At 40.1% G+C, this 14954-nt stretch overlaps 1 protein-coding gene across 4 annotated transcripts in view; it reads right to left on the minus strand.

Moving 5' to 3' along the window:
- LOC117604539 (extracellular serine/threonine protein CG31145) overlaps window positions 1–14954 on the minus strand; it is a 42242-nt gene that overhangs the window by 24233 nt on the left and 3055 nt on the right. The window lies entirely within an intron of this gene.

The following is a 14954-nucleotide window of genomic DNA, read 5'->3' on the forward strand; positions in this document are numbered from 1 at the left end:
ATGTAATTAATTATTAATAAATGCAATGATTATAGCACAGCTGTAATAGTTATTCAACAAGGGACAAATTATAATTTAAAAAAAAAACTTGGGAACCATGGATTTGAACCGTGGACCTTTAGATTGCAAGTCAAGCGTTTTATCACAGCGTTAACTGTTTGTATGTGTGAGTCTGTCATACTTCTCAATGTAAGCAGTAACTAACTTTAATTATTAATATCTTTTAAACAATTAGCCGTCTGCCCACAAAACGGGGTATAGGTGTGTTCAAGCTGGCAAAGTTTCATTAATAAGTGAGTGTAACACTTGGGTAGTTCTCCGTATAAGATCCGTGGAGTAGTTCAAGGAATCCCATAGGATCCCGAGGGTTAAAGATTCCGAGAAACCTCCAAAGATTCCTAGACCCAATCTACTGGAGAATCCTCGAGGATTTGCCAACCATAACGCGAGGCGGTAATAAAAATCTGCCGATCAATTTCGAGTGAAACAAACGCACATACGTTTTCACTTATCGTCAGTTTGATGGACATTTTTCGGCAACGCCACTCTGTTCTGTTCGAACATTCCGAAAGAGGAGCGATGAATTTTCATTATTTATCTCCTTGGTATTCTTTGTCCAGGCTACGTGTGTCACCGAATCGGATTCAGGCAAACGAAACGACACTCTCTCTCATCTCTTCGCATTGATATTCACCGAGCCGATGATATTTCCTCGTGATGCGGTCCAGATCTGGTAAGTGCACAATATGCATTATGCATACCCTACTGACGTCGCGGAACATGTGCAACGATGGTCCACGATTTTCGATCGTATCGCGAGACTGAATAAAGGTCCGTGACTATTTTCGAATCTCGTCGGAAAAATGGCAGGCGAAATGAAACAATAAAATAAATGAAAGATAAATTTAACCGTTTGTATATGAACGATGCAATATTCCATCTGTCTTTTATCATGATCGACAGAGGGAATACAAAAGTTTTTCATTTTCACTTTGCCAATGAATAGAATTCCTTTGCATCCTGAGTGCATCCTTCATGCATATGGATCAGCAATTCATCATATTTTGAAGGGAGATCCTCTTTTTATTCCTCAGTCTTCTCTTAACAGTCGGAATAATTATTTCTGGTTATCAACTGATAACCGATTTCGACAATTTTCAGAGTCTCATCAATCATTTCTTAGGATTTTTCTTTTAAATATTAACGATCGAGTTCACCCTCGATAATCGCAAGGGGAGAATTATTAAATGTTTAAGAAGCAATAAAAACCTGTCCAGCATCCGTACGTTTCGCTAATAATTACGAAAATGATTACTTTCAGAGGTAATTGCAAGCTGCGAGCAGATCTGCAGATTGCATCTTCCAGTTGCATAGCGATTGTACAAGAAAGTGCATAATTAAGAAGCGCAGGAAGATGAATATCGTTCGATCATGAACTGCGAGAGAATTGTAATCATTCTGAGGTGATTCGATCAATTATGAAACAGCGAAAGCTTTGTAATTATAAAGTCGATAAATTACTATTAATTAGAAAAATATTGCCTTTCTATTGGTTATAAAGGAAATTATTAATTTTCTATTAAATACGAGGGGAAAATTAATGTAATCCCTCTTCGTACTTCATCATCGATTAATGCAAATTGAATAGCATGAATTAATTGCTAGGTGACAAGATGGCGTCGCGATATTGCAATAACCCTACGGCAAACTCAATCATGCGTTCATTTACTTGCATTCCGCTTGGAATTCATTTTCGAGAATATCTCCGATATTATTCAGAACTGTAACGATTAAAAGGAATAATAAATGATAGGCTCTTTTGAAAATCAAAATCTCGAGGATTTCAATAATTTTCGTAGCAATTCTTTGATGTATGTTAATCCATTAAGATATTATACTTTCAACGATTTAATTCGTTTACCTTCTTTGGAAATTATTTAAATCTCTTTACAAGTCGTAACGTTACCGTGAAATGAAACAGATTGAAATTTCATTAAATAGAAGATGAAACGCAAATAGAATACAGGTAACAAGATTGAGTTTATGAAACGCTAATATTCCTCGGCGTTCAATTTAAGTCCGACAGTTTTATCGATGATACTTCCAAGCTAACGTTAATTGAAGGTACCGAAAATAGAAAAGAACTCGTACCATTTGAAGTCGGCTAATAGAATTGACTAATTCGCGTATAATTAGAACGTCCAAAAATTCACTGCATCAAATTAATGGATGAAATAAAATTAAGAACAGTTGAAATATTTAACGAAGGCATCGTGATTTCCATCGAAATAATGAGTAATAATTGCATTGTTCCTTCATTTGAAAATGTTAAGTGTCTTCTGTTAAATTAATTTCTGTATTAATCGAGAATTAATTGAATTTCAAAAACACGTCGGCGACGAGATGTCTTCGTTCAATTTGAGAAATATTTTATGCCAGATGTTCTTGCCTCGAATCGGCCGATTGACCGGATTTATCGAAGAAAGGAGCGATTTCCCTACGAAAACTGATTACCATCGAACCTCGACGCAGTTTCCCGACAAGAGAGTTTCAAGCTTCGAAACTTCCGGCGACGACAATATTCCTCGGCCTCTGTAAACACCTGTCGCTGTTCGTAACTCAGTTTCATCGGTAACTCGTTTAACTCGCGGACAATTTTTTTTCTTGGCACACCATGGACTCGTGAAATATGATTATTGAACTTCCTGCTACCTGTCTAGTTAAAATGCAGAGAGAGAAACACAATGGAGTTGCATTCGAGGAGACTCGCCTTTGCTTTCGCAATTTCTCTGCTACATAAATCATCTAAAAGAGATGATTTATAATAGCTTATAAATTTCGTAATATCACGTATAATTAATATATTTTAATTGCAAATTAATTACCAAGCGGGGTATCGATCTATCAGGTCGTGGCTAATATTTCTTCAATTATTTCGTGTAACAACGCGACACTTGCAAAGTCTCCGTTTCCACGAGGCGACATTTTACACCGGGGCATTCAGTGCCCGACACTCGATCGGGTTCCTCGTTAATTGCCCAATTAATTAAGCGTCATTGACACGTGCGCGTACACGTGCAAACACACATACACATATGTACAATCTTTGCCCCACTTAACGACCAAACACGTTATACGACACGCGAGAACTTTAATTACCTTCTTTGGTAATAATCACCTCAACTATCGGAGTAATATGATAATTAACGCTTCTAAAAATTATTTCACCAATATCCCAGGTCTCGACAGATATTTCATTGGGTTATCAATTAATTAATGGTAGGACCTCATCGATAATTGAAGGGTGATTTTATCCCCTCGTTAAATTACCCTTTCCGAAGACTAATTAATTATGAATTTCATGGGAGATTAATAAGTACAGCCAGCTGATTAACCCTTTCGCTACGAAGGGTGTACAAATCAGTCAAGATTACAATTTGAAATATCGCGCTGCTTTTGTACTTGATTTTCGGTATTAGAAAGAGGATCAATGAGTATCGTAAGATATTTAAAGGGTAATTAGAGGGTCCATGAATTCACGCTCCAGCCCCGTCCACCTGCTCTGTTCTAATTCTCACAGTGTACAAAGTGTCGCTGCGGCTTCGAGGCTCTTTTCAAAAGTTTCTGCGCTTCTTTCAAGGGGTCGTTTCGAGTCAATAGGCCATCTGGCTTGAAGATTCGGTCGTCGGGCTGCAAGTACGGCGGACAGAGAGGAGGAGCCTCCCTCGGGAGGAGAAAAGAAGTGGCTCAAATATTTGACCAAAGAGTGACCACAGAGAGAAAGAGTAGATGGCTATCTTTAAAATTCAGTGCTCTCCGAATGTAACGGGTGTCGTCGAAAAAAAAAAATCTTCGCTTCCTCTTCGGGGAAATAAACGAAACCAATTTTCGAATATTCGATAATAATAGAAAATTATTATTTTCCATAATTTTCATTTTCTAATGAAATCAGGGTTCCTTGTACTCTATAAAAAAAAAATAAAATTGAAAAATCACGGTGTCGACGTGAATTGACCTATCGAGATGACGATTACACCACCGCTCGATTCTGAAGCGCTCTCACGCTCTCCTCGCAAAACTGTGGGATCGAGTACGACGAAGAGAAAAATAATGCCAGCTCCGCTCGGTTATGTGCAACCAGGCGAAGAAACAATGCCGACTCGTTGCACGGGACGGATGTGAGAAAAAAAAAGGAAGAAAAAAAAAAAAAATAGATTCGACTGCTCTTCTTCTCGTAACGTTAACGCAATAACCGCTATTTAGAAACTCTACCGTTAAACTATTAATACCGTTCAAGGATCAAAGCGAGTAATCAACCGGTTCTCAACAAATAAATGAATGAAAGAAGTAGTACAATTATTCGCACGGTTCTACGGTAATGAAAGTGTACCACCATTGTATGCTAATTATGATAATTAGCTGAAAGATAATTAACGATGAGACGTAGGATCATACCGGTCCATAAATAAAATATCATACGGAAAATTACAAATATGAAACTTGTTAAAAAATTCATTCTTTTCGAACCACCCTGTATTGTTGTTTCAACCCTTTCAACGACCCCCATGGGTCGTTCGATCTTGTCCCATTCATTTTTACGGTGGCCCGTTAACGGGGATCGACGAACGTGGATTACACGGAGCGCGGGCCGCAACTTTTAATTATAATTAATATTCCCCCGGTGCGGCTGTAAAATCACCCCTGGCATTTTGCAGTCATCTTATGCGATCGTGAGCGTGTACGTGGGTGTGTTTGTTTGTTTGCAAGCCTGTGGAATGTGTTGGAGAGAAAATCAATACAGCGTGCATATCGTGTTTGACGAACCAACGATTTTCCTCAATTTTCTTCGATCATTCGTTTACCTATCGAAACGAGAACCCTTATTAATTTATCCTTTATTTCGACGTAGTTTTGTGCATGAAATCGAACCGGCTCGAAATTTCACGGTTGAATTCAGGTTTTTGATCTCTCCGATTTTCGACGCTCGGATTTTTGGAAAAAAAGGATAGAAAGATACGCGATTTCGTTCACGGTTGAAAAACTCGTGATACGTGTAATAAATCGTTGGAGGGTGGTTTTATTTACTCCGACCTATTTACCAGCGGCAACTTCGTAATTGCAAACTAATTTTCAACTTCGACATTTCCTCGTCGGACCGGCGGTAACCCAGGCGAAATTGAAAATCCATCCGCAATCGAAAGTTATAATTTATCCCAGTCGCCTTTTAATTACTCCTTTCACGTTGTTCTCAACTTTCTACCAATCAGCGCGGAAAAAAAGGTGTGAAACGCGCGGCGACAACCGTGTACGTCTCCCTTTTTCCATCAACAGAAATTGAGAAATGTCCTAAAAAGATTTTCCAATATCATTTCCTTTCAGACTTTCTTTTTTCTGTTCTCATATTTTCCGTCCACACTTTATTCGTCATATTTATCTGATTCGCTGGTTTTAAATAAAAAGAAGCTCGTTTTATCAAGTTTAACCAGATTTTCTCTGATTAACATGGCTTCATTCATTCACTCGTATCCCGCCAACTATTTCCCTTGGAAATTCAGAAACGTCCAGCGAAGTCTATCTCGTAAATCTGGAAATTCACGGTTTCGCAAGAAAATCAACGACGAGAAGCTTCGTTGAACTTTCGGAATCAATGCGGCGTTAACAAGGATCGCTTACTGTACATGAAAAGCACGCCGGAAAACGCGATTCGCTGTGTTTATTTCTACTTAACGTTCATTTTCCGAACTTTTCTTCCTTTTACGTATATCGAAATCGATCTTTAACGGTAGAGGAAACCTCGAAGGAATTGATAATTTCAAAGGAGGAAGTTTACAGCGAGGAAGAATGAAGGGAGAAATCAAAAGAGCGAAGAAAAATGGCCAAGTTTTCATCGTTCAACTTCATTTTTTAAGTCGGGATTGTAAAGAAAGTTTCAGGAAAATGTATCGTGATCCGAAACGAGAGGATTCGTTTCACAATCGATGGTTTTTATCAGGAAAAACGTATGTAGGTATCGACGTTTTTTAAACTTCGACAAATATCCAGGAGGCTTGCAAAATTGATTACCGGCCTCTCTAATCCGCTCATCAATCATCTATATCGAGGAACAAACATCTACCGTTCGATAACAAATTTTCGATAATTATACTTTTAGCTTTACACGTGCTCCGAAGATCAACGATTTGGATAAAACGAAATAGAAGGTGTAGATTATTAAATTTAGGACACCTAATTGGGTGAAAAGGGACAGTCCAGACCCCTGCAGAGTCACAGGAGGGGTCAAGAATAATATAAATAAATATGTAGCAAATAAAAGGGCATCCTTAAGTAGGCCAAGGACCTATCTTTGTCAACGCACTCAAAATATAGTATAATATCAAATTTCGCCATACCTCTCCCTACAAAGGAAAATTTTCCAATCGTCAATTCGAAACGATCTAAATTTCAAATACCATGACAGAGATATCCAAAGTCAACACAGTCTGAACGTTCGCGATGGATCAAGCCGCCCCATGAACACATCAGCCATCTTCAAACGGAGTTGAAAGTGGCTTTCAAGCCCAGCAGGGCAGGCAGGGTGGCCATAGAGGCAGCGCTCTGGAAAACCCAAGCAATTTCAGGAGGTGGTCTAATTGCGGATGTGCTGGCAGGCGCGTACGAATAACTAATCAGTGCAAATGTCACCGGCTGTATGCGCTAGCTGCATGCATACACGTTCCTGCCTGTACAAAGCGCGCCTTGTGCACCGTTGCAACGACGAATATGTCTAGCACGTGCAGCTTAGTCCGGCTCCGAATCGAATAGAATCGAATCTAGCGATGCTTTTCCGGGCATCGAATTAGCTTCGGATCCAACAGGTTTAAAATTAGTGAGATCGTTAGAAGAACGAGAAGAAAATTTGTGTTATTTTAAAAATTGAATTATCGATACTCCGATTACAAATAGATGTGATCGGAATTTGAATCGATAACCCTTTTATCTTGGAATTAATAAATTTTTCATTTTCCACCGCTGAAATGTTTTAATAACAAAATTCACAGTTGGTAGCTGAGTGGATTGCGAAGGAATGCGATATGAAAATAATAAAGGAAGAACAGAGCGCATCGTAAAGTAATCGACCACGACAAGTGTCCGAAAGCATTTTGGAATTTCTATCAGCAAACTGGAATTTGTATACCATTTCTGGCGACCAATCAACGGACCACGATTTTCAATGAGCATCGTTTTATCTCCTAATTCGGGGACAAATTGGAAAACTCATTAGTGAAATTCTTGGAATATAATGCGCAGGGAGAAACGAATCTATTCTAGCTTCAAAGGAAAAGCGTTTTGATAAGAGTAGGAAAATCTTTGGCGCTAATAAATATTTTGATATAAATTTTCAACTTTGCAAAGGAGATAAATCTTTGGAATAATTGGTACGCTGTGCAAAATGGTCGTAAATTAAAATGAAAATTAATTCTTAAATAACGGGACAGCGTGACGCAGGTTGTTAATAAGACCTGATAACAGGAAAATATATTTCCTGTTATAAATTCCAGTCAGAGAGGAATTTCGATAACGAGCAACGGACCTGTTCGACGCGCGTCCTGTCTTAACGGCCAACAAATTGAGACGTATTTCAAATAAATAACCACGAACGGACTGATTTTTCCGTGATTATGGAACTGGTTTTCCGATGACGATGACGAATCAAGAATTTATGTAATGGAAGCAACATCCGCCACGCGACATCCTGTCTGTCCGGTCTATTATTCCTCTTTCATCGACGAGCCTGTTTTTCTATGGGTTTACGCAATCGATGTGCTCGATATACGAGAGGATTACAGCACACCTGTGCGTTCCTTTTAACCTTCGTCTCGTTTCGATGCGTTTCAGACAAATTGCGACGATAAATAAAGTTGACAAAATTGAGATAAAAAACCGGAGGCGCAGTGACGATCAATAAAGATGCGTAACAATCGGAAAATGAAATTTTTCCAAATTAATACTACGTCCCCCTAATTTATTGTCTTCGTGGTAACATTCAATTTATTAGCACAAAAATGAGGGAAACAATCTTCTTTCCGAACTTCTTTCATCAACAAACTCATTCGAACTCATTTAAATTTATTCATTCGAGCGTAATACTCATGGAACTTTATTTTATAATAATATGTATATAAATTTCTGTAAAGAAAAGAAAGTTTCAAGATACGATAGAAACTTCGCGGACTTCTCGGTTCGCCAGTGAAAAACCGCGAAAAATGCGCGTTTCGAAGTTGAAAGAAAAAAAAAAAGAAGATTGCAGAATGTATCACGCTCGACGTTTCAAACACGAAACAATTTCGTTTCCGCCAGTGTGTTTGCCAGTCTAGAAACACGATAGAGTTCTTTTAGCTGACGATACGTCATTCTGGAGAACCGGAAGAATTTATCTCCGGCGTGTGGTTTCTGGATTCGTCGAGTAACGCTGCATTAGCACATAATGTGATACGTCTTTGCAAGTTTCCTTCCTTATGGCGACTTAAATTCGCGAACAGATTCCTAACGAAACAGAAAATATAATATAATGCGTTTCCTGAAAGGAACGGTGTAAGATTTAGAAAAGAAAATTGGGGCTTTCTCCATGGTCCGCCGCGCCGTCTCGGGGCGGGCTCTCTCCGTGGTCCGCCAACTTAGGAAAACGCTATATTATAATTTTAAGCTCGCAGGGACAACGCTTCGAATCATCGTCAAACTTAATAAAAAAAAAAAGAAAATACTATTTTTACGTCATAAAATTTTAGATTTTGTTTGAGAATCGGCGGATTCGATATGCGACAACTTAATAGTTGTAATCTGCACACTTAGCGAAATCACTTCGAAAGTAAAATGACGATAAAAGGTTAACGAGTCGGAGTCGACAAAGTTTGCCGGGATCGACGGAAAGTTTTGGAATCCGTTCGAGGGCTGAGGGGGAAGGAGAATCGTCGATTCGGGGGACGAATCGTCGGGACGTCGTAAACAAGAGGCAGCCAGCCAGCGTGCAATGGAAATTATAAATGACCCGGGGTAAACAAGCGGCGCGAGGCGAGAAAATGGCTTTTCCTCGGGAGAAATGCATCTCCGTTTTCCAGAGCGGAACACCGAGCCGGTTCCTCTCTTCCTCCCACTACACTCTCTTTCTTCCACTCTCAGTTTTCTCGGTTACATTCGATTCGACTGGTCGTTTTGCAGTGCAAAAAGCTAAAGTCGTTCGACTCGAATCGATTCGATCGATTATTCGACCAGGCTCGTCCTTCGCGTGGAAAGCTCGTCGGGATTTCCCTGCTTTCCTCCTCCCGATTTTCTCCATATTTATTTTCACTCTCTTTCCCGACCGCTTCTTCTTCTTCTTCTTCTTTTTTCGGTCGCCTCGGTCGAGAGAGGAAAAGCTGTTTGAAAGCTTTCGAAATCTCCTCGAGGCCCTTTGAAACGAGCCACTAGAGAACGATGAACGCGAATGAGAAGGACATCTTCGCCGCGACGATGGTTAACGAAGAGAGAATCCTAATTAGGATCGAGTCGAACGGCGACATTTAATTAACGGAAAATCAATTTCCCCTCTCGAAGGCCTTCGGATGAGAAGGGCTGGAAAAGTAGCGGGAATCAATTAGCATTGTAATTAATCCCAACGGAGGGATCGATGTTGACCGCGTTTTTCTCGCTGATCATCAACGCGTGTTCGCGGTTTTATCACCAATTTTCATCCCCTTCTTTTCAATGCTTTTCGTTTCTATACGAGTTTCTTTACCGATTAATGTTTCGCGAGAATCAAAAACGGAACCGTTTATTCATTCGCGGTGAATAAATTTTGAATTGCCATTAGACCGTATTTCATATCGATCCCGCTCGAAACCGTTCAATACGAGCCGAGAAATCTTGAATCGTTGGAATACCGGAGGCAAACAAGAGGAGAGCACCGCGTGAAAATCACGAAACAAGCGACATCCGTTTGGAACTGGTGGAGGAGCAGCGTCGAAACGGATCCGTTCTAGTTTCTAGCGATTTCAACGGGCACAAAGCGACGGTGTGTTCGTTAGCAAGGGCAATTATTCGACGTGGAAGGATGCGATCTAGCGACAACAAGCGGGAATGCCTCGACTCGAGCCGTCTTCGAACAACAAACACGCTATACTCTCCAACTTCCAATCCTTTTACCTTCCAACTGTACCCTCTTTGCTCCATTTCCTCCTTCGATTCTCGTAATCCCTTAAGATCATCCACTCGAAGAAGAAGAACACCGACAACGAGTCTTCGATCATCTTTAAAACTTAAACGAAGAATATTTCCAAGACCGAGATTCGATGAAATTTAGGAAACGGAATGTTATTCGAGCCGTAAATAGTCGCAAAGCGACTCTGTTCGAAACGTTTCAATCTCGGAACGTTTGTTTCGATTCTCGACGGTAGAAACCGCGAGGAGATCAGGATTTCGATTAATTTTCGTCAACGAACAGACCAACGTAACTCGGACCCGGGATTGCCTTTAAATCGTCGTCCAACAGGGCCGGATGAAAAATGTCCGAGCTGCCGGAAAATATACACGCCCCATCGCGGGAAGAGGAAAAAAGGAAGCAAATCGGTCGTCTCGATTCGAACGTTGCAACTTTAACGATATATTTTAACTCGATCCTGCCCTCTTTTTTTCTTTATCGAACGTTTCAAAGAAATATGCCTCGTTTCCCTTCTACAGGGAACAGTTTTCAAGAATATTGTAAATTACTACCTGGCTACTTCGAGAGCCCGTTGATTAATGACTCGACGAGCGGAGATTTGAAAAATTATTCCCTTTGCCTTGGTAACTTCCTGTCACACCAGCGATACGGGTTACCAGTTCAAGTGTAACAAACGCGAATCACGAACAGGGTGTCGAGAAATGAAATAAAAATTGTTATACCCTGAAACTGTTTTTCTCTTTATCGTACTCGTGTTGGGAATTTTGATTAAAAAATTGATTGTCGGTTATTCTGGACAGCGAATCGAAGGATCGGATTAGAAAATGAATTCTTGATGTCTCTGATACGTTAAATACCGCGTGGATCGTTAATAATTGACGATATAATTGGATACCAAACTGATAGGTAAAATCCGAAAATTAATCGATCGCATCCTTAATAATTCCATTTTAATAAATCCATTTGCACCGTGACAGTTAACGCGTTAATAATTCAGATTGTGTGCCGTATTAGATACCTACGGCTATTTCTGCCCAGATCAACAATTTAAAAGAATTTAGCGTGTCAATCAAAATTTTCCGTTCTTCTAATTTAAGAAAAGATTCTCACGCTAAATTCTTTTTAATTGTTGATCGCCTGGACAGAAATAGCCGTATCTAATACGGCACATGTATTATTTAACTGAATTATTGAATTAATTATTATTTAATGTGACAATCACAATATTCCTTCTAATTTAAAAAAAGTTCTTCTAATTTAAAAAAAGATTCTCACGCTAAATTCTTTTTAATTGTTGATCGCCTGGACAGAAATAGCCGTATCTAATACGGCACATGTATTATTTAACTGAATTATTGAATTAATTATTATTTAACGTATCAGAGACATCAATATTATGGCTTCGTTCGCCAAGGAAGACTTTTGTGTAGGATATTTTTCGGCTGCTATCTAATCTAAAAATTCCCTCGTTCAATTTCCGCTTCTACTTCTATGATCGATTTATCCACCTTCTTCTTCGCTATCGCGTCTACGATTTTTCTGGGAGAGCCATTATGAAAGTAACTTTCGGGGGCAGTAAATTTTCAGATACGTCTGTCACCGGTGTAAATAACGAACCAGTCAACTTTGGGACGTTGGATAAAGATCGATTCGAAACGAGATCCATTTCGATACGGGTCGAACGTTCTACCAGTATTTCCGGTAAACCCGGAAAATCCAGCTTTTCAATTCAATCTATCTAGCTTCTGATAATTACACAACTTTCCTTCGACCTGATGACATTTTCAATTTATTTCAATCCCGATTTAGGAAGAAAAGAATCTTTATTTTTAATTCTACAATTTCATTTATTTCACGATTCCGTTGAATTTTCTTGAAGAACCACGGATATTCCTCGTCCGAGGATGCATTGAAAAAGTTTCCCTATTAATAGGAAGTTTCCCAGTGCGACGGGACTATCAATAGAGGATCCTGTAAGCTCGTAGACCGAAGCTTACTTCCTGTGTTCACCTGAAATTCACCTGCCGTCGCTCGGCCGAGTTACGAGACGATGAATTATTTCCGGACAAACAAAGCTTCCCGGTTCGAATACCTTTGTCATCCTCGGCTCAGAGATTCCACGGGCTTTGTACGTTTCTGAAGTCACCGAGGCGACGTTTGCACTGCCTTGAAAATTCCGTCGATCAATCGATACAATACACGCGTTAACCCGTTCGACGATGATGCACACGGTGTTTGTTCTCGCCAGTACACGCACACACCCGCTGGCGTGCAATCTCAGGTGTGTACACGCGCAGTGAGCTCTGTTGGTTACCAGGTATCACACATATACACACGAATAATAATGTGTACATTCATAACGGTAATTTGCGACGACTAATTTCTACCGTAAGAATACGCTCGAGGGAGGATGTTTACACGGTCGACCATGAAAACTTGATTTTCCTCGACGAAGAGTAATCGCACGCTCGATTCAGGAAGTTAATTAACGTTCCCTTCGTACCTGGTGAAATATCTCTCTTTGTTATTCGTCTGGTCAGCGTTATTAAGTAGCAGCTGTTTGATTTTCTCAAAGTTTTTAGAAATTATCGCACCGGTGAATATCGAATTGATCTCTGTTCTATATTCGAGGTATATTTGCTGTTAGTTCGCCTATAAACGGTACGTTTCGTTGCTACACCCAGAACGCGTGCCCGTCTATTCAAAGTGAAACCCTGAACGGCGACATTAAGGTATTGTCGAGGCTTGTGCAGCGGGAAACAATGCTGTTTATTCCCTAGATACCAGGGTCACTAGAGCTGTCTATCTAGTGAGAACGAAGAGCCGGGGCTTACGAGCGAGCTTATAGCTTGCACAACCTTCGGGGAAATGCTAGTCCTTGTTTTCCTTGCCAGACGCTCGATAATACGAGCAGCTCGCTTACCCTTTGCTCCTTCCGTTCCCGAGGATCGGGGAAATGCAATGAAAAATGCACTACACCCGGGTCTCGATGCAACTTTTTCAGTTTCGCCTTAGAGACCAGTAGGGAATTATTCATGCACGAATTCTGGTTATTATCAAATGAGTATAGGGTAAAAAAAGAGTTCTTTATAATAAAAGAATAATTTTTAAAGAGAGAGTGTAAAATTTAGAAAATGAAAATGATTAAAGTTGTGGCTCTCTCCGCGGTCCGCCATCTTGGCGCGGTCTCTCTCCCTGGTCCGCCGTTCGCGGATTGAAAAATTCATTGCATTATCTTTATTACACTTTTAGGAAAAGGGTCAATGATTGTATAGGGGTCACAAATGGACACGTAACCCTAGCATAAATCCTATTTTCGATTATTTTTATGTTACGAAATAGCGTTGGATCAATTTCCTGTTTCGCAGTCACCGATGATTCGTACGGTAGTCGACGCGTGAAATTAATTCGAAAATTGAGCAAAGTGAAAAGAAACGATGTACTATTCAGGAATTCAATCAACAGACGACGGCCTAATTTGATCGAACCTTTCCAGATTATAACGATTCAATGCGGTCCGAATCGTCGATTGGCTATGCGTTCATTGTCCACGACAATTACACGTGCTTCGGACCGGGACGAATTAGGTCCCGATGAAAAGAGGGGTAAAGCGAGGGAGGAGGAGAAAAGGAGAGGAAAATCGGCACGGAAATCACTGGCACGTGAATGGCTGGTATTTCCTATCGAATGGAAAAAGATTCACGCGATGAAAGCAACGTTCAACCAGTAGTCGATGAGAACGCGTTCAGAAATTAACTCGCGATCATCGTTAATTTTTAACTCCGCGATAATTAATAATAAATTAGCGAATCTTTCTCTGCTGTCATTGGAAACTTCTCTACAAGAAATCGTACGTTTTAGGAAGAATCGAAGGAAATCAAGCGAATGTTTTTTCTACGGCGAGTGAAAAGGATTCGACGTCGATCTATGGTCGATGGGAACCCATCCATGCAAACACAGCCGTGAATAATTACATTTGCCGTTGGACAAGCTGCTCGCACAGCACGGTATGGATATGTGAGAGAATACACAACACATGGACACGGTTGGCAAGTGGATCCTAATACAAGCGGTTGTGTATCGAGGCTCGCGCAACGTGACTGATATTTGCTTGCCGGACAATAAAATTGCTTAAACACGGTGAATTAGCGTTCGAAGACTTAACGAATCGAGCTTGGTAAAAAATCTAGGCGATATAAAAATAAAATTATGGAACTTGGAAAATTATCGCGAATTTTATTCTGGAATTGGATTTCGTTCTACATTCGCTAATTCTTCAGATAAGAAGAATAGCAGAGCAGAAAATAACATTCCTGCGTCAGATATTGCGCTTCTTATCAGTTTGTTACGAAAGTGTTTCTTGATTCCTCTGAATCGAAGATGCGCCTTGCTCTACTTTGACACAAATTGTTTCAAAGAAAACGTTCCAAGTTATCGCTGTTAACACTTTCGTGACCTTACGATACGAAACTCGCGAAATCTTGCCAGTTGAATCAAGAAAACGAAATAAAAAATTCAAGATTTTAATGGAAAAATTATATCCCAACTTAGGATGCAGATTTTCCGTAAAAACTCGGACCGTTCGAAGTCAAACCGATTTTCCTTGTTTCAACTGATTGCTTTTTCCCCGGGGGGCTTTTCGTTCGACCAAAACGAAACTTTTCCAACCGAGCGAACGAGGCGGGGGGGGGGCGAAAAAAAAACAACGAGCTTCCGTCGAAAGTTCGTGAAATCGGTTTAGGAGATTTCGATGCCCGACAACGGGGAGATTTAAACTTGT

The sequence above is a fragment of the Osmia lignaria genome, chromosome 7, assembly GCF_051020975.1.
Source record: "Osmia lignaria lignaria isolate PbOS001 chromosome 7, iyOsmLign1, whole genome shotgun sequence".
Taxonomy (NCBI): Eukaryota; Metazoa; Arthropoda; class Insecta; order Hymenoptera; family Megachilidae; genus Osmia; species Osmia lignaria.